The sequence below is a fragment of the Zingiber officinale genome, chromosome 8A (genome assembly GCF_018446385.1).
Source record: "Zingiber officinale cultivar Zhangliang chromosome 8A, Zo_v1.1, whole genome shotgun sequence".
In the NCBI taxonomy this organism is placed as follows: Eukaryota; Viridiplantae; Streptophyta; class Magnoliopsida; order Zingiberales; family Zingiberaceae; genus Zingiber; species Zingiber officinale.
In genome coordinates, this window is record NC_056000.1 from 28,111,634 (window position 1) to 28,118,150 (window position 6,517).

The following is a 6,517-nucleotide window of genomic DNA, read 5'->3' on the forward strand; positions in this document are numbered from 1 at the left end:
ATAAAGGATTCATTTTTCAAAAAATTACCTACTATTTATATTAAATGTTTGTTTGTTAATTTTGTTGATGCAATCGTCCTTTGATCAAGGTTGACTACGTTGAAATTGATTCGAGTTAAGTTTTGATGTTTGATTTGGATATTTTATCAATATATTAAATAGAAAAGTAAAACGTTATGTTAAGGTTTACCGGATAGTTAATATAATAAGCATGGTTGAGTAAATAGGGTATTCTTGAGTAATGGGTCAAGTAGGTTAAGTTGATTGGATAGTTGATAAAAAGAGTAAAGTCTAAATAGATCAAGATTGGTCGGACATGTATGACTTGGAGATGACAAAAGTTTAAGTGAATCATTGTTGACTAAACACTTGGCTTGTGAAAGGAAAATCTAAATAAATTATGATTGGCAGGACATTTGATCGGAAGTTCAAAGAGTTGGTAAGAGGAAAATTCCAAATGTATCATGGAGAATCAGACACTTGACAATGAAAAAAGTCCTATAAGGAGTTGGAAAAACGTGAAGTCTAAGTGAATCATGAAGGATCAGATATTTGGCATATGGTAGGTCAAGAGTGGCAATGATGAAATCTCAATAGGTCAAGGTTGATCGAATGTTAAATAATAAAAAATCTTAATAGGTTGAAGTCAATCAAATACTAAAGGAGGCAAGAATTTAATCATTAAAAGGCTAAAATAAAGGTAGCAATTGATTGTTATACAGTAGCAATCCATTGTTAATCCTATACCCTGAATTAAGGGTTTAAGGTAAGAAAGAAGGCCTGCAACTCAATTGGTTGGTTGAACTGTTCAGTTAAATTCAACTGATGGCTACTAATTGATTGCTTAGTTCCAGCAAATGACGATTGGTCGACTTGTAGCAACAACCAAAATATGTTGGAACTCCTCGCTGAATTGACCAGTTCAGCAATTGACCAGTTCGACTGCTTATTGGCAAATAATTGGTAACTCCTAGCAATCGATTGCTAGGATAAAAATAGTTATTTACAAGTGTAAACGGCAACAAAATCTTTGATTACCAAGCGGAAATCAATCCAAATGCAATCCTATAAGTTGCTGATTCTAGAGTTGAGGGCTTAGCCATGCCTGGCATGGCAGGGTTCAAGCTACTTGTGGTACAACAAGTTCAGTTTTTAATTTATCTCATTTAGTGAACGTATCTCCAAATAAGATTCAATGTTCCATAAAGGAATGTCCAAAAATAAAATAAAAATAAGAAAGTATAATGAGAGCAATATATGAGAAGCTGACACTTTCCAGATGGTCTTGGAGTTTTTTCAATACTGCTAGCAAGAATTATCGTTTTGAAGGGAACTTCTCCACTAGTTGCTAAAGTTTTTTTTTTCGCTCTGTAACAAAGCTACCACAAGTTAAATAATATTTTGAGGCCTATAGACTTGTTTGCTCTAATACACCACCATTCTTAACACTACTTTGGAAGAACGCACAAAATATCCAATCTGAATTCTTGAGCAAGAACATCTACAAGGGTGTTATCTTGAGGGAGTAAAGATCCTGGAGTGTGGCGATACAGTAGCTTCCTGCACAAACTTCTTCGGATTGTTAGGATTGCGTGCCCCCGGATCTCGCTCATGTTAGGGGTCTCCACAAGCAGCATGGTGAATTCACCCAACCTTCTCAGCTTTGCCTCTCTTGCCAGCCCTGAGCACCAGATTGTTCTTCTGGTAAGAGAATATTCCATCAGCGAGGTGAATGATGTTGCCAGGCTCGAAGGTCTTGCACTCACTTCCCCACATCTGGAAGTGAACTGATGCAGTCGCGTCAGCTACTAGTGCTAGGCAAGTCATCTCTTTCCCATCCTGAGCAATGCTTCCTTTCTCCAGCAGTATAAATTGTGTGTTGACAGTGTTGGTTGCTGCAGGAACAATGCCCTTCAATTGTGTTGCCCTTCTCATATGTATGTAATAATCTGCAAGGGACCAAAAACATTGACCAGTGCATGATCACCTAAGATACAAATTACAGGGGTTTTTTAATGAACAATTTAGAACGCATAAAACTTTTCATATAATGTGATTTGCTCGAGAGCCTAACTAGATTTTTTAGAAATTTCATTGAACTAGCAGGATGCCATTAAAACATGAATTACAGATGATCAGGAAGTTACCGTGTGTAAACCAAGTGTATAAGGTAAGGTATAAAATACAAACACATATAAAGGACAATTTGCGATAATAATGCTTATAAAAATTGATCAGAGGATGTTCCAGACAATATATGCACTATGATTTAGGACAACCAAAAGAAATAGGATGGAACAATCAAACTATGATTTAGCAGATGGTTATTCATGTAAATTTAGTACCCAGAAAGCTAAGGTTATTATTAGACAAAATGTAGTAGAAATTCATGTTCATGAAAATTACTAATGCTACTTCCCAAACTGGATGTTTTTGTCAAACTTATGATGCTCAGATCAGACATTTCATGAAAATATGCATCACGAATAATCTAGATGACAAGTTAACAACAGTTAGTACTTAAAAAAAGAAATCTTTTATTGAACTTCATCAAAGGCATGTTTCAAATCCTTTATTCTATGGCATAACCTCATTGAATTCAGCACTGATACAAGAGTAAATATAGTCTAAATTATGATGCCACTGAAATTATTGAAGGAAAGAACTGACTCTTTCAGACATTTAACTAAAAAGCACAACAAATGTGATACCGCATGACATAGTACAGAGTGTGAGTCTCCTTCAATCTCTAATCACTTGCAAATCGATACAAGTATTATGGAAATGTCGTAATTTGTAGCAATTAAATCGGAAACATCTACTCATACAAACAAACTAAATAACAATCTTTTTAATGTTTTACAAGGATATCGAATCTCATAAGAATTCTAAAGACTTTACCAAGAAAGAGTAATTAATCTGCCGTCGAAAAAAAATCTTTAGCAAAGAAAACAAAGGTAAATCCTACCCCCACTCCTCTTCTTCGACCTCTGTTGCAGAACAATTCAAAGAAGGGTCTACAGGTCGCAAACGAACATTGATTTCAGCGGTCGATAGGGCGCGAGAGCCCGCGCCTTCTCAATTCAATAACAAGAACAAGGGTCAGTAAGCGAAGATAGAAGATGAAATCCAAGAAGGAAAAAAACAAAAAGTAGCGAAAGCGCGGCCCGAGAAAATAAAATGCAAAACTTTTAGGGTGCGCTTTGGTTGGGGGATAACCTTGGTTATCCATCCAAGGTTATCAACAAAAACTCTGTTTAATTTAGGTAATCGATGATTCCCGAGTAATGTTCCATGCCGACACGCCAGGAACTAGGAATCGAAAAACTGAGATTTTTCTTGATTCCGGAATTATTAAATTCTTTTTACCCAAAATATCCTAGGATAAAAGAAAAATGTGAAACAAAAGTACAGAAAAAACTAAAAATATAAAAAATAAAATAAAATAAAAGTAATTTTTTTAAACAAAATAAAAAATCATTAAAAATAATAAAAAATAAAAATGGTAAAAAAACTTAAAAAAACATTAAAAATAGAAAAAACATTAAAAAATTAAAAAAATACAAAAAAACAAAAAAATAGAAAAAACATTAAAAATAAAAAAAAGTAAAAAATTTAAAAAGTAAAAAATAATAAAAAATGTTTAAAAACGTTAAAAAATAAAAAATAGAAAAATGTAAAAAAACCCTAAAAAATTAAAGAAACATAAAAAAAAAATTAAAAATTAAAAAACATAAAAAAACAAAATAAAAAAAATTAAAATATATATAAAAAATAAAAAACATGAAAATATAGTAAAATATAATAGAGTTTAAATAATAATAATAATAATAATAATAATAATAATATTATTATTATTATTATTATTATTATTATTATTATTATTATTATGTATAATTGGTTTTGGAACTAAGGATAATCTAGTAAAATAATAAATTAGATTATTAATTAAAACCTTCAAATAAACATATTTTTGTTGTATTATCTAAATTGAATCAAACAACATTTGATTATATTTTATTTATGTGATTACTTGATAATCACATAATTAAAATTATACATGATAATTTGAACTTAAACACATCTTCAAAGTGGAGACGACACAACGCTCAAGGATTGGGGCTACTCCCAGAAAAGTGAAAAGCCCAGCTGGTATTTATTAAAAGGATGTAAAAAAAGTTTCCAAACGTGTCGGGTTATTGGGTTCGGATTCATCTATTTCCAATAAATGAAATGCGGATCAAAATTGGACTTGAATCCGCTTCACTTGCCGGCCCATATGAAATATTATTTTATTAGTTTTATCTCATTAACGGTGTTTATTAAACACAAGAATGGAGATTTGCACTCTGATTCTTCTGTTGAATAAGTGAATGAAGTTTCAAGCTAACATTGTAAGTTTCAAAATATTTTTATTAGCTTATATTGATTCATTATTCATATATATTGAGGATGTGAACAAATATATGGGAAGATGTTCTCTCTCACGTGTGGATACGCAGGGGGTGCAAATCCAGGGCCCGTATTGCACTGAACCAAGTTAACTCATGTGCGAACGCGACCTGCGCACACGAATACCGGACCAATCGAGACAAAATTTATCCAAGTGGAACAATTAACATTTTACCACGTATTAAAATCATTAACTCTGGCCATTGATCCGAGCTCTTATATAAGGAGGTTCCGATCATAGGCAGAAAAGATACACAGCAAGCAAAGACTCTCCATTTTCCTTCCTCATCCTCTGTCGTGCATCTCCTGCTCGGTGGAGTGCCCGTGGTATCATTCGGGTACCACTCAGCTCGTCGTGACCACCAGTGCTTGGTTGGATTCACGATCGCCCGCTGATTCTAGGAAACAGACGACCCTTGTAAGCCTCGAAGCATAGCCGGAGGTGGATGAATCTGTTTCAAGGAAATGCGACTCGCAAGCCTCAGTCAGCTCGCCCGATCGGCCAGTCTCTCTGACAGCCCGAAATGTCTGCTTCTCTCGACCTGTCTGCTCGACCCGACCGACCTCTCTGACAGCCCGACCTGTCTGCTTCGATCGGCCTATCTGCTCAACCCGACCGACCTCTCTGACAGCCCGACCTGTCTGTCGCCCGGTATGTCTGCTCGACCCGACCGACCTCTCCTGCTCGGTCTGTCTGCCTCGTCCGATCGACTTCTCCTGCTCAGCCTGTCTACCTTGTATGACCGACCCCTCTTGCTTGGCCTGTTTGCCTCGTCTGACCGGCTTCTCCTGCTCAGCCTGTCTGTCTCGTCCGATCGACCTCTCCGCTCGGATGCTATGCACACTCAGTCACTCTGAGGTTGATGTTGGTGCAATATCCCTCAGGTCAAGGTTGACCTGGGTAACCAAGCTGAGTCTTGGTTTGGGTTTAGATGTTTGACAATAAGATATTGATTGAAGAAGAGTCAAGTAGGTCAAGGTTGACTGGATACTTGACTGGGAAGTCCTAACTGGGATGTTAGGCAAAATGAAAGTCCTGGTGAGTGAAGCTAGGCAGAAGAAAAGTCCTGGTGAGTGAAGCCAGGCAGAAGAAAGTCCTGGTGAGTGAAGCCAGGCAGAAGGAAGTCCTAGTGAGTGAAGCTAGGCAGATGGAAATCCTGGTGAGTGAAGCCAGGTGAAAGTCCTAGTGAGTGAAGCTAGGCAGATGGAAATCCTGGTGAGTGAAGCCAGGTGAAAGTCCTAGTGAGTGAAGCTAGGCAGATGAAAACCCTAGTGAGTGAAGCTAGGTGAAAGTCCTGGTGAGTGAAGTCAGGCAAGGGAAAATCCAGATGGATCAAGGATGATCGGACATCTGGTGCTGGGAAGTCCAAGTAGGTCAAAGGATTGACTGGATACTTGGCATGAAAGAAAAGTCCAAGTAGGTCAAAGGGATTGACCGGATACTTGGCACAGAGAAAAGTCCAAGTGGGTCAAAGGGATTGACCGGACACTTGGTAAGAGAGTCCTAGCAGGTCAAGGGAGTGACTAGATGCTAGGCATGACATACCAACAGGTCAAGGTTGACCGAATGTTGGTTAGGGATGTTTGGGACTTGGTTTTGGACAAAAACCAAGTGCTAGATCGATCCGTGGATCGATCCAGGCTCTGGATCGATCAGTGGATCGATCCAGATCTGTCCCAGCGAACAGAAAGCTTCTGGATCGATCCGTGGATCGATCCAGAGGTCCCAATCGATCAGTGGATCGATTGGGACGCGGCTGCTTTGCGCGATAAGCGCTGGATCGATCCGTGGATCGATCCAGGCGCGTTTCCAGAGCACAGAGGCGCTCTGGATCGATCCGTGGATCGATCCAAAGCCTCCCCGATCGATTGGGAACATTCGAATCGATCGGGATCCGACCGTTGGCGTCGTTTATAACTGCAGGCGTTCGATGGCTGCGGAAAGAACTTCTTCGATTCACTCCAGAGCTCTCGCCGACTCCTCCACAGCGCTCTCAAAGATCAGATCGCCAGTTCTTGAAGGATCTTGGAAGCTTTCCAAGTCAAGAGGCGGATCAAAGGCAAG

The 6,517-nt window shown here is 38.0% G+C and overlaps 1 pseudogene; it reads right to left on the reverse strand.

Moving 5' to 3' along the window:
* Positions 1–1,500: 1,500 nt before the first annotated feature.
* On the reverse strand, positions 1,501–1,955 carry LOC122012237 (annotated as a pseudogene).
* Between the last annotated feature and the right edge of the window lie 4,562 nt (positions 1,956–6,517).